General features: G+C 34.4%; 1 protein-coding gene across 3 annotated transcripts in view; it reads right to left on the bottom strand.

Moving 5' to 3' along the window:
- LOC126868055 (uncharacterized protein DDB_G0271670-like) overlaps positions 1-26,409 on the bottom strand; it is a 173,014-nt gene that overhangs the window by 27,614 nt on the left and 118,991 nt on the right. The window contains exon 4 of one of the 3 annotated variants that reach the window (XR_007690520.1): positions 21,842-25,620. The exons of the other annotated variants lie outside the window; for them this stretch is intronic. The gene's annotated coding sequence lies outside the window, so the exon portion shown is untranslated. Of the gene's footprint in view, positions 1-21,841; positions 25,621-26,409 lie in introns of those variants that run through there. 3 annotated transcript variants of the gene reach the window in all.

Here is a 26,409-nt window from a genome sequence, read left to right as displayed (position 1 = left end):
TCCGCGATTCTTTCATCGGACAGAGGAGTCTCGTTACAGCGAACGGCACCCCATATTGTTCTTTGTGAATATCCTCTACGACTCCCTGTTTCGTCTTATTTTCGACGACGAACTCCTTTTCGAAGGACATTACACACTAAACACTTACCAACAATTACCAACATTAAACACTTCGTTAAGTATTACATTAAGTAAACATACGACGAATGTTACCAACATTTAATCTTCGTTAAGTATAATGAAAGTACAACACTGTATACAATCTTTAATACCTTATGCAAGTGCTAATTACTCAATATAAACGTATAAATAAAATTTTCCAAGCGTAACAAACGAGCTATTTATTTTTGCCAAGACTAAACACGTTCAACCACATCTATTTCGTCATCTAACATCGTCTATTTAATTTCGAGGTCTTATAGAATTATTCAGAACGGAAACATTTAGATTACAGCGTGCACTTGCAGCGATTTGAAGAATTTTTCTCGTGCCGGATATTTGAAATAACTATACCGGTGCAACGCGAGAAAGATGTGACATTAGTTAGTGACGGGTGTGTAAGAAGGATTGCGAGCTGGCAGTAGAGTCATAGAAAATGAGGTGCATCGTGGTCAGCGATTTATCCTCGAAAATGGGTCAACGTCGTACATTTGATCTTGGCATTTGCAATCTGCAATGTCCATCACGGGAAGCTAGCGTCTTCGATGACGAAGTGAGGTTTTATGGAAATTGATCACAATGCCAGTGTCAATTGCATCAAGTGGAGATTTAAGTGTGTTAATTACGTTTTACATGAATGAACATTCTTTTTCAGTGAATCAATATCTTCTAATTCGCACGATTTTAATATTTTCTTATTATAGGTATGTTTGAGTTGTAATTTGCATATTTGTAATAAATTATAAATTGAATATTATTTAAAATTAAATGTTATATTAAATAATATTTTATGTTAAGTATATTATATATTACATATGTTGTAATACGTAGTTATAGATTTTATAATGTTTATATATTGTACATTCATATTTATAATATTCATTTAGAAAGTTATATAAAGCGAATGGAAGAATATTACGGTAAATCAGTGGGAATTAATACATAAAATATTTTCAGATATAATTCTCACGATATACATATATGCAAATTATTTTAAAAGTCAGGTAAACTTTAAGGAATGCATTTGAATCACCGACTTTCCTCCGATCTAGATAATTATATTCGCACGCTCCGGGTTTCATTTTGATTGTCATGTCTGGGGGGAAAGTTGCGATTGAAAATAAATTTTGTTCCATCCACGTGAACTGTCAGTCAAGTAACTCTTACCTCTCTCCGTGGGCCAACACGATTTTAATCCGGAATTTCGGAATAGTTTATCTTATTCAATTTCTTTCGTCCTTCTTTCAAATGCAAATTTGAAAATTGCAATAGATATTATATTTAAGGATAAGCAACATTCAGAATTGTTTCTGAAATTACTTCTGAAGTAATGCAAAGTAAAAAATTTCTTAGTATTTCCACAGTTATAACAATTTGAATTTTCATTATTGATACAGTCAATTCACAAGTTTGCTACGAAGTAATCTTCAAAAAAATGAAATAATAATAACAAGAATCTAATATCGTTGTAATACAGTAAACATTGAGGATGGGATTTCTGTTTTTATAGTATTTCGCACTGAAAATTATCTGCCAAACAATTTTTCTTAAATTGTACTAGTTGCTGAAAAATAAACATTACTTTCTTATATCGTTTCTTATATGAGAATCTGTGACAAGATACGGTTCGCATAGCACACAGAATTCTGTGAATCAAATTATTAATCGTTGATCATTAAACATTCAAATTATATTGAAAAAGTCGGAAACCGTTTAAATAAGCACTTTGATTATTCGGGTCGCTTGAACCATTAAGAGCGCTCGATATAAAACCATCATGCTCTCCACACACGATTATGCTATCTATTTCCTCGGCTCTATTTATTATTAGTTGATATTTTATAATACTGCCAGAGCGATTCGAGGTTGTTCTCGCATGCGATTAGTTTCTGATATTCCTGCAAAGTTCACCTTACATAATCTAAAATCAATGCTGTGTTCCCACTCACAAGCTGACCACGATTGCGGGCCCGTCCTCTGTAATCGTGATCTGTCTTCTTTCACGATACGTCGCTAATTGCATAATCGATAAGCTAAGACAGAATTTCAATCGGCATTGATAACCCACTATTCGTGATCTTGTAAATCTACTGCGCCATTTCTGCATTACCGATTTTCCATGAAGTATCGTTCTCTACAAGTCAAAACCACATTGTTTTTTTTAATTAATATTTCGTCTGTTTGCTTAATTAACATTTAATCTTTAATAGGTGTAAACTTTAAATAAATTGGCAGAGTGGTGAAAGAATAGCAAAAACTCAAATGAAAAGCATATGCGACACTTTGTATCTTATAAACCTTATTAAAAAAGAAAATAGAGGAATTTTGGCAATTGAAAATATTAATTTCCCTAATACTATCTTTATCCTTTAAAATAACAACTTAAGTACCAATACAAAATGAATTTGTTTAACTCTATATACATATAACAAATGTATGTATGCATTAATAAAATTTTATTTTGCATGTTTTTATTCTTTTTAATGTGTATACAAAAATTATTCTTTTATCTATGTGTCTAAATTCAATTAACTCGAGCTGTTATGTGAAAAATATTACTACACTAATATATTACTATAATATTTCCTTCATATCATATATTATAATATTTATTTAATATTATAACACACCGTTATTATATAACAATATAATATTTCACATGTTATGACAACGTTCCAGATTTGAGGGGTGTGTGTAGACGTCTGTAACTAGCTGTATTTAGATATCAAACAGAGAAGCAGCTGTCATCTAACGAACGATGGAACGAAAACATTCCGATGATCGACGTCTCTATCCAACGATTCTAACGACCTGTTTCATCGATCGTCGCTAAATCAACGGAACCCTACGTCAACCTCGAAACACGAAAACTTCCGTGTATGGTGCGTTTTCGTCATAACTGATCGTCCTGGCAACAAGTTATTACTTGTGCATTGCTCGGTCAGAATAGATAGGATAGGTCTCATCTGGGAGGTGGAGTACGGAGAGCCACGGCCTGGCATTTACTCACAGTTATGTGAAAGGCATATCGGCCGTACCAAGGTACTCCTACATAGTACGCACACTTGCACAATACTTTGTGCACTGGCGTTATTGAGTCCGACCGTCGCGTCGGCGGGACGGTAGAATAATTGTCCAGACTAGAGAAACCAAAAGGTATCTATGTTTGCTGAGCCGTGCTTCTTACATGTGATTGACTGTCTTTCAATTTCTTATCTGTGCGACTTGTCTATTATACTCTGTTTCCTCGTGAAATAGGTCTCAAAGAAATATTTAGCAACTTTGTGATTTTCGTTGGCAATATATATGGCTTGTATGAAAGTGGAGCTTGTGAAGCGATTCGTTGGCAGTTGAAAGTTAGATGATATCATAAGCTATAATTCGTTACATCGAACATGATCTGTAGTCTCCGTTTTATTTCGGTGTATTGTTTGAATTTTCATGAAATACGGGCATAAATTATATTTGCACAGAGTTATTTATGGTCTGGTATTCGGATATATGTTTTTAGATGCTCAGTTGGCTATAAACATGTTGAATCCTTTATCTATAAAGTAACAGGTACAAATGTAAAACTTCATCACCGTGTGTTTCCTATTATTTAATTAATTAAATAATTAATCAGCTCTGTTAACTCAGTATTTTGTTTCAGTCATGTTAATTTTCCTTATAAGAATTATAATTGTGTAAGTTTTTGATAAATATACTACTACCGCTATTTACTTATAGAGGTTGTCAATCTGCTACAATAAAATTCAAAATAATGAAGCTTTATTAATGAAAAAAAATAGTTGGGTCTTTCAAACCAAAACATCATTTTTGTTAATAAAAGGATATTAAGAAGAAGGAAATTTCATAAAATTCCTTTACATTCCTAATAAACAAATACTTCAAACAAATCCTAATATTAATAATAATTCTCAATAAATATATACACTTACAGAAAAATTTGGCATACACATGAATTTGCAACAATTTTAGATTCAGACCAACACTAACTTTCGATAAACACTCATAGTTCACCTTAATAAAAAGTACAAAATAACCTTGCCATTTAACAGTTTTATCGTCAAAATCTATAATGTACGAAAAAAGGAGCAATGCGAAATCAATTGGAAGACTTTTATCCTCTACATGCGACGTTCGTTTCCATACATACACGCGTGCGCGTGTGTTAAAACGCCTGTGGATATGTTACCTGGCAAGAGTAATCGCGATAATCGGTGTAACGTTTCTTGTTAATCGTTCGTTATAACTCAATCAAGATCGAAAGGCAATCTCTTATGAATTACAAATAAACGTGGAAATAGAATCGTGGAGTTCTCGTTAGGTGTGCTTGTTCTTTAACAGTAAGGACAGGGAAAAAGTCGGCTTCGACGCGGCTAATTTACGGTGTCCATGTTACACGCTGAAGGTAGCTAAAATCTGGCGCCATTCCGTGATCGTTCGTACGTTCATTAATTAGTGACGATATCCATAGCGACGATAAACGGGCGTAGTCGGGAGTCGAAAACCGTTAGGATAGCACGCAATCTATAAACCTTGGAATAATAATTATTTCTCGCTTCGATTCAACAATTTGTACCTGCTTGTGCTCGATACAGCCAACTCAGAATGCTCCACTCAACCAACAGTACAAATGTGATACGTACGGTGTGAATGTAAATATTTCGATTGGTCATGTAATTAATGTTAATCTTCATTTTTGGCTAGATTAAAAATACTACTTCACTTTACAAAGTATGTGGTTATATTGCATGTATAATGAGTTCACGTCACAATACGGCATCGGATGCTATTTATCTTAAATTACCATTTTAAATTTGAAGCTGAAAATTTGAATCAATGAAAATATTAAGGCATCGTATATAATTTTTAATATATATAATTTAGTAACATTCAGTCTAAAGAATTGAAACTAGTATTAGAATTCGAACTAAACTTCGTTGGAGATACAATCTGTTTTTGTCAACCATAATTCCTATTACGAGTGAACGTTATATTGGATATTATAGGTCATAGAATATCTTAACACAGAATGGGCCATAATTCGTGATACGGAAGGGTATGTAAGATATTATGACCTAAAATAAGTTGAACTTATAAGATAATTTTCAACATTTTTAGCAGAAAATCAAGCTTCGAATAATAAAAAGTCATTCTGTCGTTTCGACTTATTTCAGATTGTAGAATCTTTTTTATCCTTGTAGCGCGAGTGTAGTATAATAATAAGCGTTTTTTATAAGTACTAATTTAGTGCTCAATCGAACCGTTTGTACGAACAGTTCAATTGCTAGATATTAATAAACTTCGTTTTCTCGGTTAGAATGTGTTACATACGTTGACGTAAAAATTTGAAACTCCATATAATTTCCAACAGACCCAAGGGAGATGGTGTTGTATGTCAGCAATATAATAAATGGAACTCGCGATCGAAACGAAATAATTCCAAGTGCCACGCGTTTCATTTCCCACCACTTGTCAACTAATCGCACCGATTGTGCCTTCGTATTTTCTATCGTGATTGAGCACCGTCGACGGAACATTATGACGATTACAGGTAGTAAGTTTAAGTGGGCCGGAGTTGGAATAGCTACGAATGAATGCACGAAGTTGCAGCAGGTCGAGACCTTATCGATACACCCGACCGATGCATCGTGCATCTGCTGCTATTCCCATTCCTCCCCTCTCCACGTAGAGAACCTGAAAACGTTTTCTTCAAGGAACTTCATACTTATGCGTGGGAACAGTCTTTTGTTTCATAGTATTTCAACAACCAATAATCTTTCTTCTTATTCGATATAACGTTTCAAGGACATGTTCGAAAATTGCTTCCGGCTAGTAAATTGCACGAAATAATATAATCTTCGTTCTATGATATCAATTATTTATAATTAGTAGTAAGATCAGTTTGCAATATCAAGAATAAAGACATTAAAAACATAGCTTGATAATTATTGGCGTGAAACTAGTAATTAGCTTAGCATAAAATGCTTTAAAATAAAAGATGTTTTCCCATATAAAAAAGCTATTCCATTACTCGAATAGATTCAAAACTATTGTGAATTTTGAGCGCAACAAAGATTTCAATACGTAATAAGAAGGAAACATTCGAATTTATTCAATTTTTTACTAAAATCACCAAAAAAAAGAAAACAGTTTGGTTTATTCTGTTGATTCAAAATAGTAGCTACAGTACGTCATCATATCTAAAGAATGAATCTGATGGAATGCATGCTAAGCCATCAGAAATAGTAGAGAATTTTTCAAAGAGCGATATAAAAGTGATGCAAAGCGGGAGAGACAATAAACTCGTAATTCTCTGGTAAATAAAAATAATTATCGCAATAACAAAATTCCTTAAACAACCTTCGCGACAAGTAATTTCCTTCACGATCAAGAGCCGCGATGATAGAGTGATACCAGGGGTCACTTTTCACGCGGTTCGTCCGCATGATTTACAACTCATTAGCCAATCATTTGTTTCCATTATGTCGTCTGAACATCCCAGTATAAATCACCGTGACGCGTTGCGAATCGCTTCTGCTTTGGCCGACCGTGACAAATTATGCCAGATGTAAATCGGTTTAATACGCACGAAGATGCAGCGCAACGCACGCCGGAACCGGCTGATCGATCACGGATCGTTCCGCGTTGCCGAATTCTTTTACGCTCGTGTCAGATACTCTTGGTGAATGATGACAGACCCTCTTGTATCTAATGGACGCTGCTCATCTTCCACTCTGGCCATGACACCATCTCGCGAATTCGCGACGCCGTTTATGAAACGACAAAAACAATGCACCCAATCGAATTCGCCTGAAGTTCGTTAACTTTTTCCTTGTGGATTATCGTGAGATGCCCGAACAGAGATTGTAGACCAACTTCAGGAAGCTGCGACCGTGGCCTTGTGCTACTTCTTTTTGCTATCGATTTTTTAGCGTCTCAAGGTCCTTTTTTTTTACCGATCCCCTTGTTCTATCTTTGTGATGACGCTTATTGTCAGATTTACTGTTTATATGGTTGGAGTTAGATTGTATGATTGTAAAAAGCAATTCGAGAAACAGTAAATTCTGTAATCGCGTGATGATGATAACACGTGACATTCGTGTGCTTTATTTTTGTAGCCACGCCAATTTAATGCTGCATACTGGTCAAATTAGACAATTTAGATAAAAATGATTATCAAGTGATATTTTCATGGATCATTTCATAATATATCTTCGTATAAATGGTATGCGTGTACTGTCAGAACATAATGTTAATTGATATAATTCTGATTGCAGAAACGACACGTGTCGCTTGTGTAGAATATACAATGGTTCTAGAATAGGATTACCTGTGAATATTAAACTCGTGCGTCTCGACCTACGTACATATATATTCGACGCCTTCGGCTAGATGTAGCTTTATAATAAACTCGATCGTAGTGCATTCACGTCTAGACTGCTGCTGAAGTAGGCGATGCGTAATATTACACATACTTACATATGTACGCCTGACATATACGTCAAGTATCTACTTACAAACGAAACAGTTAAAAATTATAGTTAAACAGAAGCGTACTCCTGCATCGTCTTAATATACATACCAGAGAAGGTATAATAGTGTGCAAATATCTTCTGTAGTCTTTATATAATAAAGTATTATATTAAATGGAATTAAAAGATGTATACTGATAAAATAGACAATAATAGAAGTGACGTTTATAGCTACTGTACATGATAAATAATTCATAGTAAATCATATTATTAGCAATCTGCTGGTTTGATAAAAAGTAGTGAATGCTCTTCCTTATTGTTAATTCATCATTCATTTACGCATTGTTGTCGAATTTAAATACTGTTATCACAAATCAAGCAATCTTTCCAATATTTATAAACATGCTGGTGTATACTTATAAATGTCTGAGGCATATTAGCAGCGAGATGTTAAAAACTCTCGTTAGAAAATCCCACTTCTGGAGCATTGATTTGAGCGTATAAAACAAGTGGTAGCATGGATCATTAGTGGAACATGTGACCTGAATGTAAAATCGTGCAAAACCGACGTGTCACGGAACGTATAAGTGCGACAAAGATTATGTCAAGTTAGTAAAAAATGTGTTACAGTAATCCAAGTTTATTTGGCATACATATACATATACCAACACTGGTAAGTATCCTGACAATGAACGATTTCCAGGAACAACATTAGAATCTCGTGAAAGAATAGAAATTAATGGTAAATATATATATATATGTAACAGCTATACACAACGTTTATTATCTTTGTTTAAGATCAACAGACTATAGATTTAAGCTGTCTATTAGAATGAATAGTAATAGTACATTACAATTAAATACAATTTGTCGATACTTATCAATGCTAAGTATCATCGTTTGTGTTAGATACGATAATCTTTCTTAAACAAGTTAAACATCGAGTCTCTCAACAAACAAGATGGTTTTAAAAAGAATTGACAAATAGGAATATCCATTTTATTTTTGCCCGTTAACAATTTAATTTTTCAATCAAATTCAATTTGCCAAATCTTTTATAGTATTCTACTCTGCGTAGCTACAATAACTATAAAGAATAAAATCATTGCAAACCTCTTTAATTAAGCAGATAATATTACTTCATGATTTCAAATTTGTAATTAGGTTACATCAATAGATAAATATGAAAATATCTTTGATAGTATATACAGGGTGTTCCATAATATGCACGTACACTCCTATCGTCAGTGGTGATTTCAATATGTACATAATGTGCAAAAATATATAAAATATTCGAAGCAAAGTATTTATCATAATACTTAGCGGGTGACCCAATTTTTCATATAAATTCTATTTCTTTAAATGTATTCATAAAAATTTGAACGATTCGAAATCGGAAACGAATTTCTTTTGAAAGCAAAACAGAAAATCGTAAACACACTCGTGTACATATAGAAACTATATAAGCGCCGAAGGATATAAAACGGCAATCGAGCTTCGGTCGGTCATAAATCACGGGAAATACGAGGTGACTTTAATGGCTGTTGCGATTTTTATCCTCCAGCCGAGTGCACTGCGAAAAAAGTAATTCGCTGCACGCGAAGTGTTGAAAGTATTAAAACAGGAGGCAAGTATTCGCGACGAATTACGAGAAATTTCGTGATTTATACCGGGCTTGAATCATCCGATGAAAATCTCGTTGCAAAATCGCACACGTGCCTCTACTTCTACCTCGAACAACGCCGATGTCACGCTTAAAGTTTATAAATGAGAGAATAAACGGAATTATTACACGATCGTCAATGAATAAGCAGCAATTCGAATCTGTAATGATATTGTTATTCTTCCGAAGTTAATTCGTATATTGTGTCAATTTTTCTGCGAAAAAAATTTATTTCAAAACTGATTTTATCTTTACATATGTTTTTGCAATTCGTAAATAATAATATTAGTACGCCTATGGAGTACTGGAATAAAGTGATTTTCACAGGCGGATGTAAATTTAGTATTGTCGAGTTTGATGAACGCCGTACTATTACGAGAAAAAGTATGAAGGACTGAAATCAGAAAACTTATAGTCTACAGTGAAACATCATGGAGATTCCGTAATCGTTTGGGGCTGCATGAGTGCAGCTGGTGTTGGCTCATTACAAATTATTAACAAAATATCGAATCACAGGATTTATATTGACATTTAGAATGCAATCTTCTTTCTAACACAGAAAGAATGAGCATTAAGGATGATTTCGTTTTTATGCACGATAACAACCCAGAGTATACTGTGTACAATATCAGAATGTGGATCCTGCATAATACACCGGCATATCTAAAATTCCATAGAACAGTTATGGAATTACCTTGTACGTCAGCTCAGAAAATATAAAATTTCCTTAAAAGAGGACTTAAACAATTTTCTATTGTTAGAGTGGAACAAGGTCTCGTCACATATAACGTCGAAGTTAGTCAATTCAATGCCTGCAAGAAGTGCAGAAATTATAAAGTTAAAAGGATATCCTACAAAATATTAATTAACTGTTTACTTCAATTTTTAATTCTTAAATTCACGTAAATTGCGTTTTTTATAAATTTTTAAAAACTTAAGGACGAATACTTATAGTATATATATTTCTGACGATTTTTTGCTTTCTCCTGTAAATTTCGCTAGTTATTCAATTTATATAATATATTTCTGACGATTTCTTACTTTCTCTAGTAAATTTCGCTAGGTATATAATTTGTTCGGGATTTTGAGCAGCCGTCCGTTTACGGTCCGGACAGGCCCTATCCCTTCTTTGAGAAATTCCGAATTACCTGTCCTCCCCTGAGGACATGACTCAGAGGTCAGAGAAAACCCCTGAGAAAACCCCCTGCTGGGAAGGCACGACGGACGGACGAGACCCAACGACTGGTGGAGAGAATCAGCAACATACTAGGACAGTCATCAACAGAACATCGTACCGTGAGGGTGAAATACTTCAGTCATCAACAGATCGTTGTACCGTGCGGGTGAAATACTTCAGTCTCAACAAGATCTTACAACTGTCATGTTCATAACATCATACTTTACATTTATAGAACAAGTGCAAATAGAGTGCTAAATCACACTAACACTCGATCTATTAAACCTCCTCCATCTTGAGCGTTAAGTTATTCAAGGTACGCGATATCGACTGATCGGTTTGACCTGATCGGTTGCTCTTTAGTTGATAATTCGCAACACAATTTATACAATATATTTCTGACGATTTTTTGGTTTCTCGTGTAAATTTCGCTAGTTATACAGGTAACTAAAACTAAGTAGAAAATTAGCTAACAATTAATAATTTTAATAATTTTGTTTGCAACTTATTTTATGCACAAAACAGTCAATACTTTGTACAAAACAGTCGAGTGTACTTTTTCCAAATAATATAGAGACAATATAGATATTCTCCAAATCATTCATATTCTGTTACACGAATCGTCTCCACATGGTGGGAATCTTTGTGGCCGATTCGAAGCATCTACGAATAATTAAAAGGACCTAATGGCTCAATAAATTTATTAAAATAACATCCACAATTTATCGCGATACTGTATTGCGAGATTTCCAGAAATACAAACGGATCTTTATGTGATTCCTTTGTCGTATATATGACCATTAGGAACGATCTTTGTTCCCAAGTAAAACTTGCAACGTTGGAGAATGTAATAAAATTAAATAGAGCAACTGGAAAATATAACGATGTTATAATTCTCATGAAATTTTCATACCACCAAAAATATAATTTATGATCCTTGCTCGAGTCCCTGGATATTATGCGAGGCACGCATTCTCGTATATATGTATCAAACAGTAATTCAGTACTAGAATAATTGTTTTTATTTATTTTTATTAAAAGCTCGTTCTGCAAGAACATTTTGGAGTAATTGTGCATAACTTATATCGACTGGAAGCGACTCTGTTACTTCTTTTCGGAAATATGCAAGCTATTTCTTAGTAAAATGTTCTCCAAGATGCTTCCCTGCAGCAAAGTTGACAAATTTAACAGGTCTGCATGGGGTAGTCGAATATTAATAGCACTACATTATGAAAGTTTATTTTTTGGGGTCGACTCGAGGGAAAGGTTTCATGAATAAAATTAAGAAATTTCGTACTTGATATATTATAATACATCCTTTATACTCTTTTACTCAGTTTCTCTTTTTCATCGAAAATATACACTATAGGGGACTGCATGGGTAAGATAGCATCATATACCTTTTCCGGCTATATTATCAAAATAATCATTTTTGGATGAGTTTAAAAAACAGATATGATTATTTTTACGTACTTTATTATTTCATAAATTTGTAGTACATGAATTCGTTGATTTTAAAATTAACATTAGTTCAAGGTATTTCATTAACAGCTAATTTTTTCATATGGAATGTTTAACAGAATGCAACTCTTTACATATATGTATATGGAAATAATACTGGAATAAGAGGCTATGAAAATGAGTAGAGAAAATGAATAAAAAAGACTAATTATTGTCATTGAAGCATATCCCACAACACATAAAATAGTTAATAGATAGGGTAACTAGTATGAATATTTATTGCTTCTTCTAAATTATTAAAATTAATGGACTCGAAAGAATGGATTTATGCTTCGTTGCATCAGTAAACTCCAGTATATTGTTAACCCGTGACTTGAACTCATGGCAAATGCATTTCTTAGAGCTACTAAGGATATTGAATTCCGACATAACGGTACTTTGTTACATGAAGTTATGAGAGTTATGGCAACGAATTATACGTATTTGTAAGAGTTGCTTGCAGCTTTGTTTACAATTAGTTTCCATAAATCATAATTCTCACGATTTAATCATTATCATTCTTTTCCCGGTAGTGAGAAGTATTTCAATAGCGAAAAATATGCGACTGAAGTGAGAAGAAATTGAAAGACTTTTAAACTTTCAATTTCTAGTCCTCATATTCACAATTAAGAATTTACATTTTATTACCTACACATATCCTATCGTAAAATTTAAACATTTACTTTACAATTTTTAAATGTTAGAAACCTATAGAAAAAATACTTTCAATTGTCCTATCACGACTCCAAGCTTGTATAAAAACGACGATTGATGTTTTGCAGATACAGAAACATATCTCACAGGTATTTTTCCCTCTAATTCGTGACTGTTTTATGTTCACGATAATTAATTCATAGAATATTCAAAGGCGAAGAGCTATTATTTTTTTATTCTGCTGCAAACGTTAAAATAAGTAGGCGTCTACGATAAAAAATATCCCACTGTAAAGTGAATTTTAAATAACGAAAACCAATAAAAAAAAACTCACGTTCCAAAAATATGAAACAAAAGATCATTTCTGACTTATCCACATCAAAGACCCCTGCAGCGCAAAGAACATTTTTACGACAGCGTAGCACTCGTAGTTATACCAGTCTAAAAACTTGATTTTTTAAGAGATCCGTTATCACAACCCGGAAGTGAAGTTTAGCTAAATATCTCTTCCTTCATGCATATTAAGAGAACTACTAGTCTCATACAAGACGCGATAATTATTAAAATGAAAAATGAGTCAGAATTATTATGCTATGGCATGAAATATTAGCTAAATTGTAATAGCTATCCAAAAAATATATATAATTTCGGTCAAACAGTTAGCAGAACGTATACCTACTTACATGTATGTCCATCATTGTAGATAAGAAAAGAGAATTTAATTGTCCTATTTATAATTAACGAAATTTTTATATTATAACGTACAATATATTATGACCCAAAATTCCAAACGAGTTAATAATATCCAAACGTCTTAATAAGTTTTTTATGATTTTTAAAATTAACTGCACTTTCTGATGTCTTTTGATACATATTTATGAACGGAGATATATGCGCACATCGTTTCTTTATTCCTCAACTTTTTTAAGGCTGGTTTACACTAGATCGCGGCGTGGATGTTGACTCAATCGGTGCAAACGCGTTCGATAAACGCGTGGGATAATCTTTGTTCGTTTGCAAGTTATTTATTATAAAACAGGAAAACAATGCTTAACAGGAACTTGATACAGTAATGTGATACAGCTAATAGAATTCAATTCACAACACTCAATTAACCACTCGTCTCACAATACTTCTTGATTCTGCACTGTCAGCACTGTTCTCTTCGACTCTCGTTACAGCTCTTAACACCGCACTCTGCTCCTAACTCTCTCGCAACTGTCTCGTAAATGTCTGGCAACTCTCAAGGGCTGCCTTAAGGGCTTTCTTAATTACCCCCGTGTAGTAAAGGATCACAGGTATATGACCTATCCTTCCGCACTTATATTGCTTCTTACCTGGGGAACATCGCTACATTTGTATTTTGTTGTCATAAAATGTGGGATAATAACACTGTTTGTTGTATAAAGAGGGACCAGGAAATGAATTATCATTGGTAGAATTTAAGATTTCAAGAGTTATACATTTTTTTTGATAACGAATCTGATTTATTTTCCTGTTACATCGCGTGAAATGGTCTGTGCGACGTCCTTCTCATCAGGGAGTTTATCAACTCGAGTCAGAGGACAGTGTAAGGAACAGCAAGAATCTACAAGTCAATCGACATAAAAACAGTCAACATCATCGTCAACACGAAAGGAGTCTCAGGTCGTACTCGTTCGTAGTTGTCATATCAAATACTCAATCTTGTATCACACTGAAGTTGTTGGATCAGTCAAAATATATCGTAACCTGTTAATAACAGTGTTATCTTCAATCAACTACCCTTATTATCCCACAAGAAATAAGAGATCGAACGATTCGTGGCGTCGATTAGTCAAATCGTAACGGGAATTTACGACTCCCGTTGGCGCGCTTCTTCGAAATCGCGTCTCCCCGCGAACATCCGAAAGTTCATCCCTGTATATTACATTTCTTATTAACTCATTCATTTCGTTATGGTTTAAGTAATTACACTGTCGTGAGTTAATTCCTATATAGTTTCAACGTACGTTTTTTTTTTCTAATAACATTCATACGTCGGAGATGAAAGAACATCGGGACTTTCCTTTTGGAATGTTGGGAAACACTCCAATACCCTAGTGCAGACTTTTACTATAGCTACACTTAAGTAATAAAAATAAGAAATACTTTTAATCTTCTAATCCGATTTTATGACGATGGGCTTGGGCTCGAAGTGACATAGCGGGTCACTGAACGTAGCCACGGTCACGGGAGGGACGTGTACCTGACAGAGGGATGGAATGATTATATGGCTTTCCTTAAAAACAAAGATTGACCCGAGAGGTGGGGAGAGGAATGTATAAGGGCAGTTCCACTTGGAGTTTCGGAGAGTTCATGCAGATAAGTTTTACTTGTACGTGGAGTTATACGTGTATCACATCGCATTCGTCATCCCATGGACCGTGGATTCGTTATCGAACCTGAATTCGTTGTCATCAACATCTCGACCATCCGATCGCCGCTATTACTTATAGCCTCTTGTAGTGCGCACATTTGTACCAATAAATATCAGCTATATCCGCGATGGTAAAATTGAGTGAAGGTTCATCGAACGCCCAAAATTCCAACCTAAATCCGACACATATATCGTCGTCAATTTAAAGTCGTATTAATTACACACACTCTACACATGCATTCATTCATGCGTTCCTATTAAATACTTCGCATACCGCATCGCTATCATTCGTCATGAAGTATTAGTGTTTATTTTTTTGTTGAATATCTTGATCAGTGTGATGTTTGCGTGCAAGTAATTATACGACTGTGGAATAATTTCTGACGTTTAATTTCAAGGTTTCGATATGAGTGCGCATTTGTTTATAAGAGTCTTCTATCTCTTGTTTCAATCTTTGTACGAACCAATAAAATAATTGACATTTTACTAAATATTTTTGCGAACGTCACGTTTAGTAGAAGTTTTTAAAACATTTACTTTGGTATTATAGTACATTCCAAAGTTTCTTTAGTTTAGCATAATATTATCAAGCAGGTTAGATTAACGTATACGAAATAACGGTGACTTTCAAAATGAATTCATCAAGTCATTACATAATTTTTTTCAGTATTTCCAATACACAAAGCAACGGCCCTAAACGTACACCTTGTTTCATCACATCTCAGAATAACTGTCAAATTCCGATGATCAACTTGTTGACAATTCAGATTTCGTGTTATTAACATTCTTCTTTACTGCAAACTTCTTTACTGCAAACTTTCTAATGATCCAATGCTATCAATCATCCCATCGTCTTTCGATACATGAAAGAGCTACTTTCGTTTAAATGAAGCATAAATAACGTTATATAATAATATATTCATTTTTTAATATTATGTATGAAGCAATACTAAAACAATTTTCAGTCATCGTCTCGGTAGAGAATGCTCCAATTTCTCAGCGAAATTTTGTAGCATTTTATTTTTATAAAAATGTTCATTGCATAAAATGTGAAGTCTTTCATGGATGACTGCAACTAACTAGGTAATCAAATAACGATTAACGTCAAGCTAGACGTATCGTAACTTCAACCAATGAACGATGCTTATAAGCATAGAATATATGAAAATAAAAGTTAGTTAAGATCGTCAATTAAAAAGTTAATTAAGAAATTAATATGAAAGTAATTAATCGTTTAAGTTCAATCTCAAAAGTCAAACTAACAACGTACACGGAAATATAACACAGATAATAAACACTATTTGAACATTAGCAATGATCATTAAATGACACGAAAGGTGAAGGTATTCTCGAGCAGATTTAATTGTCGATGTAGCATCGAAAAGCGGTCACAGTGGTCAGTACGGTTTGCGGTTTGTCACCGAATATCCAGTTACGACGGTCGTAGAGGCGAGTGTGCGTGACAGGTAGAACGTAAAAATAGAACCCGGGTGTGTTAATCTGGCAGGTACATGGACCCTGATTCGTGAAGGTCGTTCAATGCCGCCCGGTCCTGCTGACCCTAAATAACGCCTGCTACTCCACCATTTGCGGGCATATGCTATATTCTAACGATATCATTTTTATGATAGAACGAATAAGAAAAAACGCCGTAGATTTATTAGCCAACCAATGGAAACCAATAAAACGAAGAATTTTATGGTTTAAAGAGATGTTGGCCACTGACACATTCCCTCGAGTGAAACTACCATCCCTTTATAGTGTACGTCTTATTTTTAGATCTTTCTTATGCGTGTCAAGCGTGTTCAGCAACATTTCCATTGCATTAGTCAGTTTTATATACAGATTTTTACTTTTATGGGGATGTCTATGGATACGAGATATTCCCGACGAAAATATAACAACTTTTTCGAGATTCTTAATCTTTTCTTGGATGTTGCAGTAAATTTTTGTAGTTATAAGAAAGTTTAGTATAGTTATTCGAGCTGCAAATGTTATTGGGTGTTTACTTTGTTTTAATAATGTTGTTTTCTTGCGACATATGAAAGCAACTAATAATTATAAATGATTGTAAATTTACGTTTATTTATTTACATTACATAAAGCGAAATGATTGCAAAGTAGATAATATTTATTGTTTCCAGTTTGGCTGATGGGTTATCAATACAGTTTTGAAATAAACGATGAAAATAGATAAAATAATCTCACAATTGAGCCATTTAAACTAGAAATTGAAAATAGTCAAAGGATAATTTAAAAATATTTCAACTTCTTTTCCTAACTTAGAGCTAAACAAATTTTTCCAACTACTTTGTTTTAAGAAAAATGAACACATACGATAGTCGAAATGACCAGTACCCAAACTTCAAAACTTTACACTATAGAAATCAGAAACTTTCCTATAACGATTAAAAAATATTTGAACTTGTAATTCACACAACTTACTTTGTTCTCCCCAACAATCAAAAAGGAGCAATAACTACGATTTCACACTGTGCATCTAGAATCATACGGATATACGGCTCCTCTTTTTGATTCGACAAAACACATTATTCGTGTTCACGTCGTAACTCTACTGCATATCCAGTGCCATAATCTTCGGCTTCGAGGAACTCCTTGATAGGAGATTTGCACAAATCCGTAGAGTTCCCCGCAACGAGAAAAATACATACTGAGCTCTCCTGACGTATGTACGCATGTATATATTAGCTTCATACCCGTTGTCGCATTAAGTTCGCGGAATTAAACAGGAAATATGTCACATTGTGCGTTCATAAAGAGCGTTTAATTGCTCTTAAGACTCTGCTGTCGCGGATCTTCGCGTACGTCATCCGGTCGAAATGAAATCGCGCAAGTTCACCTTGGGGATGGGATCAATTTAACTTCCCATTAAATATCATTTCTGGCGTCGTTTTCACTTGTTTGTTTCATGTAATTTTATTTCAGCCTTTGTTCTTGAAAGAAACCATAACCTTTTATTGAATCTGACATCCGTATTAGGTTGAAGTTTAATTGCGATACTGATCGTGTGGAAATGAATACTTCAAACAAAGAAATTCTATTATGGATTGATTTTGAATGAGTGATTTTGTAAATATAATTTTTAGTATTTCTTCAGGCGAGACATTCATTTTTTAGAGATAGATCTTAATTTGTGATCACTGTATAGATATACAGGGTAGTCCACCTTACTTTATCAGTTGGAATATCTTGCTTGTTTTTTGATAATAGAAAGTGTTTTAGGCACCAGTTGAATGGTTTCGACGGAGACATAATTTAACATGATTAGTTTTTTTTCGTAGGTGAACGCGTAGAGGACATATGAGGGTCACCAATGTTTTTTTTTTTTTAATAGAATTGCATATCTTTTAATACATTAGTCAATTCAGCTGGACATTCTCTATAAGAAAATGTTCAGCTATTTATGTCGAAAACCTATTAGTTTGGCAGATATTTCAATTTTAATTTGGCAAATTTAACGTATGAAAAATAAGGAAAGACGCGGTATTCTCGTGTTTACGTTGCCTTTGTCTCTATGTAGTTATCAAAGTGAATATTATTTATAAATTTCTTTCATGAATTATTAATTTAGGAAATTTTTAGTAAATAACCAATATTAAAATTTCGAATTAATTGAAAACAAAAATTAATCAACCTTTAATTGCTTGTTATTTGCTGAATAAAATAAAATAAATTTCAATCTAAGAAACAATCCGTAATCTCGTAAGTAAAATTAATAAGATATTAATAATACAGCTGATAATTGATCGACAACAACAGATAACTATTTTTTAACTCTCTAATATGTATTAAATAAAATGAATTGAATTTCGATATAGAAAATAACATCAATAATTATATAAGTGAAATTATCGAATATACATATGTACAGTGTTGCCGCACAAAGATCATTTTTCTGTTCTTTCAAATAAAACCGCAAATCATACCATAGGTAATCAATATCCTGAACATAGCAGACATCTCTCCTTAGGTCGTTATCCGAAATCAACATACAACAACAAGCAATGCAAACCAATCATCTCCCAACGATTCGATCTCTCGATGTCAGACCTCCCCCCCATTAATCCTCAATGATTGTGCGGAATGCCTGTACTCTTCAATTTTCAATCGAGGGCGAGTCGATTGTTCGCTGATGAGAAACGGTCCCGCCTCCAGTAAGAAAGAGATGAACAAAATCGTTTCGTTTCGATTCGAGATACTTCACGTTCTGGTACCACGGTCGGGGCAACAAAAATTCCATAGAGCTATGTTACACGGCCGACCACCAGGCGCCAAAAATTTAAATTGCCAGGGTGAACAGAAAGCAAACAGTAGTCAGGCATCCGGGCCGAAGCAAGCTCGTGAGGGAAGCGCGTCGCGTGCACAAAAGAAAAACAGATACGGTTCAGGATGGACCAGGACACGTGGCTGTTTGCTTCAGCCAGCCTGTTTATTCGTCCTTGCGAGGTCTTCCAACCCTACCGCGACTGGCGTCAACGGCCCAAATATGTATATGACGCAAGGAATGGCAATGTTTAGATAAACGTACACGGTGAACTGAAAATTGCGGTATACGAGAAGTAAGGTAGCTTTGAAAGCTTAAAATGAAATAAAAGTCAAGGACAGTAATATTCTGTTAGATATTTCGCTTTCGACAAAATTATATTTGACAATCAATTAGGTACGCGCGTACTTGCATGATGACATACACTGTGAGTCGTAAATGGTATAGGTGGATTAAAAACCTTTCGATGACTTAAAATAATAAAAAAAAAAAAAAAAAAAAAAAGGGAGAAGAACAGTAGAACAGTAAAATTGCGATAAAAGTTTCGATTTTGAGAAAATTACATTTTGAAAGTTAGCTGAATAATAATAATAAAGTTGAGTCAATCCGTCGAATAATTTTAATTACATCGTTTTTAATCTTATAAATAATTCTTTTAATGAAACAGAATAATTCTTTGGAATAAGTTCCATGTAGAATACAGTGACAAAAGATGATAAGTTCTAGAATAATCTCTTTCAATTTCTAGGACTATCACAGGATAGTAAAGAATATTTATACATTCTTTACATTGTGGATACGTAACTGCGTGGTTGTTACGATATAATATAATTGTCTATTTCGTAATTCTTAATCTTCGTCTTATTTTAAATCGCCGAACGCCCCTCGTGCTATTTGTATCATAATTTACAAGCCGTGCTGCATGTTCGTACACTAACCACAACTCTAAATTTCTAAAATCGGTACGCGTACAGTAAACATAGCGAAACATAACCTCGAGGAAGCTGAAAGGGAGCCATGGATTAACCAGCTACACGGTGAAATTCCGCAAATGCGGACATAACTCTCAGGTGGTTTTAACCAGGCGCGAGGAAAACCACGGAGAATTGGTCTTTTTATCGAATTTGCCATCGAAGCCGTGTGACTCCGCAAGTACAACCGCTTCAGGGCGTATCGGAGCCAGATGGTAAGTAAAACTTGCTGGGAAACGCTTCGACTGTGAGAATCGATTGGTTTTATGCGACGCCCCGGGTACCACGCGGTGGGTTCGAGAAAAAGTCGGCGTCGATTTTGAATGAAATTAATGGTAACCGATGACGGGTTTTAGATAAACACCGTACACGTAGACGTTCAGCGAAAGTTCCAGCGACCACAAGGGATTCTCGTTCATACGTGAACTTTAGTATGTTTGTTTGTCGCAATGCATTTTACATTTAGGATCTAAATTTACAATTTTATTGTAAGAATATTAACAGATAGGGTGTTAGTAAATGCTGAGGTTCTTATCTGTATGTACAGTGTATTTGACATATAATGTTAAAAATGGAATAGATTATTTCCATCGGATTCTAACGAAAAATGACTGCTTGAAGAACATTAGATATTTGTTTTTATTTGTTTATATATATGTTAACTTGAACTATATGAAATGTATTCTCTTAGAGAAAAAGTATATTAATTTCGTTGAACGATCATTCGTAACAGTATAAGTTAATATTTCTATATAATATACAATATTTGATATTTAACTTTCCTTTTTTAACGAATAATTTCCACCCAAGTTTATGAAAATTCAGTTTCGTTGTGACTTCTATATTGAATACTTAAATTATGCATACCATAATGTGAAAATGTTACGTTATAAGAAATTTTTTTCAATTGCAAATACACAACTGTATGATTATTGTAGCATCGTCATCCGTTTGATTAATAAATATAATTGTAGATTTAAATCATATATTTTAGTATTATTATCACGGGCGTAAATAGGCTTTGTAATTAAAATGCGACGAGTAAAGTGATGAGCTAATTACGTTGAATGTCTAGGTAGATTTTAAAAATACTTTTATATGTGGATTCTTTCTGGATTATCCTCGTGTTTACAAGAATCAAGAATTAGCTGCCTTCTCTTACATTTACAATGCTTCATCTGTATTCTATCGGTATAAAAACGAGACCGACGTAGTAATTGGTACATAAATTTTCTTATTAAGTTTCTTTGTCGCATTCTAAGTCTTCGATAAAATTGTCAACGAAATTTACGACATAATAAAACTGTATTTTCCTGTTGTTTTATATATTACTTCAAAACAGATAAATTAAGTGTTTTAACGTTCCAAATTGTTGAAACATTTGACTCTATAATTGCTATTTTCTTTTGTGTTTTCCTTTTCATGCCATCATCGAACAAGAAACAGCAGAAAAATACTGAGACAAACTGAATAACAACTAGGCTACAAATCGGATATAGGTAAATCTTCTAAAAGATTGCAAATTTCGTCCAATTTTACAAAAACAAAAGGAGTTAGAAAATCTAAATTACTTCTTTATTGAATTAATTATACATTCATGAAACAAACAATTATGTTGTCGAATAACAAATTCCACTTTACGTTGAAATTTTGTTTCAGTCATTTTACAATCATAGAACATTTGACAATTATTTAAGTTTCTGTATTAATCTATTTAACATGCATCAGTTTGTTATTTTGTTCATTTTGTTATGTTTGTTATTTTGTTGTTATAAAATGTAATACATAGAATGTGATTCATATTTCATTATGAGTATAAATCTGGCCAAAGTGTTCCAAAACAGTAATGATCCCAAGTTTCTAAAAAAACTGAAATTAACTAATTTATAAAATTACACTAGGATAATACATGTTTAGGGACGAATTGTTTGAAAAAATTGGAAGTTCTACCTTAAACTAGTATAGAGTAAAAAAAGTATACTTGAGCCGATGTTTACTATCATAACAAAACATGCAAAGGCAGGAAAGAAGAGATCAGATACAGGTTTCCTCGAAACTTTTCTGAGCTGAACGCAAGGTTGCTCCGGTGAGAAAACTTCTGAACGATTACTAGCAACGATACCTGGCTGGATGGAAGAAATTACACGAGCGATACCTCTCGATTAAAATAATTGGATTAAAAGTCGAAACGGGAGCAACATGTAACGTGGTTCAAACGTGAATGTGACACAATCTTCGATCTACTTTCCTGCCGGCAAGAGGATTTACGAGGTAAACTCCTACGCGACAGCACGAAACCCATCGAGAGTTCGCAGGCTAGCCTGGTATTTTTTTTGCGACCTTCCTATCGGCGAATAAGTAATGGGCGCGATGTCAATGAGTTTGGCGCCATCGTGTTCCACCTATGCGTCTACACGTGTAGGTACACGGCAGATCTACAGCTCGATTCACATAGCCGATGGTCAAGTTTTAAATTGACGACCCTTTGTTTCGTAGTTTTACGGCGTCAAGTATAAATGTTATTTTACTCCCATTCTTTCCTTGCATTGTTAAGTAAGCATTGCGCAAAGCTACTGTTTTCTATAGGCTGTGATATAGATTATTTCTTTCATTATATTTCATTGATTGCGTAACTTTTCGAATAACAAGAATTATATTTGTGATTAGAGGAAAGAGCATGATAGGTTACATTTTCTGTTTCTTTATGCGACAGTGATTTTAACGACGAGAAAAATTATCTATTGATTTAATTTTGAGATCACGTTTGTATTCAGAAATATTGATTGTCATAAATAAAGTTTAGACATTTATGGAAACCCATATTTGTTTCACGTTAATTAACTCAGTAAATATTTGTCTAATACAATATGATAGCTCACAGGAACTGTGACGATTGCATACATAAGATATATAACATCGGTTAAAGTAAAGATTACAAGAGCCAAAATTTAAATCAATTTATATATGCATAAAGTAACGTGAATACATTAATATTGAAAGTGCTGCGAGGTTATTACAGTTTCTTCCAGACGGAGTCTATAATTTTCCTATAAATCACCTACATTCAATAAACGAGCCGCAGCGTGTTGAATTTAAATCCTTTGAAAATACAATGTAACAAGTACTCTACACCAGGCGGAGTAAATCCAAAGTTGTAATAAAATAATTTATTACCAGGTTGCTGATCGACCTTTCCCCGCGCACTTTAAATTAATCTCTCGATCTCGCTCACGCACTTTGTCACTTCATTAAGAATTTACCTGCCATAAATCGACTTCCCTCCCTCTCCTTTAAACGGATGCAAATCACATGCACGCAGTAAATTAAGCTACGCCCTAAAAAGGATAACTTAAAATCGAACAAGCCGTGGATCCGCGAAACCGACGATGTTACGAAGAAATTACAACCTCGGTGATGGCAGAACGATGTCATAACAGGCAACACGCTTTTATACCTTCCGCGTGGTCCGTAAGCAAAAGGCTGCCGAAACAATCTTTACAACTCCCGTGACTTTTTGATGACGATCGCGCAATTAAACGATTCTAATTGTTTTATTTAGCAGAGCTTCGTTGTATTAGTTTCACAAACAGCCGCCCGAATTCACGTGCCGAAATACACACTGCGATCAAGAATATTATACGAAGGACAATTTCTCGGGAAGTTTTCAAAAAAATCTCGATCTGAAGATATAAATAGAACACATCTTTAATAGTTACGACGAAATATTTTTCTAGGAGATAATTTCTTTACGCAAAAATTAATCAAAATAGTCGAATAAAATCTCGTCACTCGGTGTTTATGCAGATCAATTTTGTATATATGCACTTAATTGTTTAAGATACTGTTTATCAAATCACATTACTATAGTGATCTTTATTTGATTGATTTACTTAAAATGATTGAAACAGAGTGATACAACTGAAACAACTAAATTTGTTCAACTACTCAACTTACAACTTACAATTAACAACTCACAACTCACGAGTAACGACTAACTTTTGGCTGCAACTACTCGTCACTGCAACTAGTCGTAACTCACTAGTAACTAGTCGTAACTTACTTTCTACACCAAACGTCCTTTTATACCACAGTTTTCGGTATTCCCACCACGCACATGTATTTTACAGCTGTTAATGACCCAAGATGGTCACGTACACCTTTTCCAATTACCCATTGTCCTAAAGGGATTTCCTATCCTTCCCGGTCCCTCAGCACTTTCATTGTCTTTAACCTGTAGTTTCCACGATACTACGTTATGTTTCTTCGTATCTTCCCTTTTCAGTAAGATGAAACCCAATTACCACAATTCTCCTAGAAACATGGTTTCGAATCACACGACACCAATTAATTAACGTTGTTCGAAAAGTGCTCATATATTACTCATTCCACGGTGTCTTAAATCATAAAGCTCCGATAAATTCGAATACTCCAGCCATTAACACCTGGAGGCGTGCATCACCTTGGTTCGTTTCCATCCATGCCTTTCGTCGACCAAACCTTCCTTCCCACTCAAAGGTCTTTTTTACCGTAACATTACCGCCCATTAATTTCCACCAATCGGTGCAATCAATCGCCGCTTGGAATATGCCAGTTAATACCTCAACTTAAAGTTCCTAGACTCGCAACACAGGAGTTTCTCGAAAGGAGTCGCGAAATCGCTTATCTGTGTCTCGACGCCTCTTAACCACATGTTCGATGGATTCATGGCTTCCCTTATCTTCGTTCAATAAATTCCAGTACGCTTCAACACCTGGTTAAGTCCTTGACGTAAATTAGTCGTTGACGAAATAACCGGGTTGCATCTGATCGAAGCAGTTAGAGGTTGAAAAGTCGCAACCGCCAAGTAAATATTATCTCGCATTATGTTAATGACCAGTAATCGAGTCAACCGACTCTTATCTCGACCTGTAGCCAGGCAACGTTCTGTGGATTTTTCTAGAACAATATTTAACGACACCTCGTAACTTTCGAGGGAAAATTGCTGAAGATAAAGTCGATTTGCAGGGTGTCACGCGCATCGTACACTTTACAAGGACCACCCTGTATACCGAACGATCCAGAGGCTAGCGCATCGGCGATTGACCTACACGACGCATACCATTCCAGAAAACCGGTACGAATAATCTGCCTGCGCAGCACCCTTCGCAAAACTCCACCCTACACTGGCATTCGACTATATGTAGAAGCCTGTCCTCCTTCAGCACCACCCACATCTCGTTTCTTGACCGAATCTCCCGAGTCTTCTACGAGGAGCTGACCCTCATTCGAGCATCCCCCTTTGGCGCTTTGTCTTTTCTGCTCCGGAAACGTGCTCGAGAAAGAACGATAAGAGCTGTGCAACAAATAAATTTTGATATGCTAGATATATATATGAAGATTTTTGAGAGAATGTTTTATGGAGTTTGTGATTCTATTGCAACGTGAAAAGAATGGGTGACGTTTTTTTTTTATAGATGAAGAAGCTACATGGGGTATTTATTTTAATGTGACGCACGACTTTTTAGTTCAAACGGGTATACAAGTAGATTTACTTGTACTGAATGTGCAGCAAATAGCGACGATAAAAACTTTGAGATTTTTAAATGAGGACCACACAGCAATGATACGATATGTCTATTTTCTTTACATTTGTAACATTTGATGGTTAAAAAGAAGTATTGTAATGCGAAATCAGCAGCACGTTTCCTGCATGAACCAATAAGATACAAATTTGGTTTGAAGAAATAATTTTGTTTGTTAAATTGCGTGTTCATAATATCGCGATATTTGTAAAAATAACTAGGAATATAATCATGTTGAAAACGCTTCGTTACAGTAACGCTATATCAAGTAGTACATTATAATTGGTAGTCAAATTAAGTAACATTGAAAATAAATGTCTAGTTCGTCATAGTTATAATGGCAAATACTACAAATGGTAAAATACTAGGAAGCTTCCAAAAATATATTTATGAAGAGGAAAACAATCTATAAAAGCAAGATAAGAAAAATATGTACAGTTCAAATATAAAGCACGAAATACAAGAGTATTGAAATACAGAAGCCAACGTTGCAAAATTAATAGCAGCTTAAATGATAGATATAATTTCTTTACTATCCTAAACACGTCGATTCTGCAGAA

The sequence above is a fragment of the Bombus huntii genome, chromosome 7 (assembly GCF_024542735.1).
Source record: "Bombus huntii isolate Logan2020A chromosome 7, iyBomHunt1.1, whole genome shotgun sequence".
Lineage (NCBI taxonomy): Eukaryota > Metazoa > Arthropoda > Insecta > Hymenoptera > Apidae > Bombus > Bombus huntii.
Note: the sequence above shows the minus strand (reverse complement) of the source record. Positions and strands in the feature narration are given on the sequence as shown.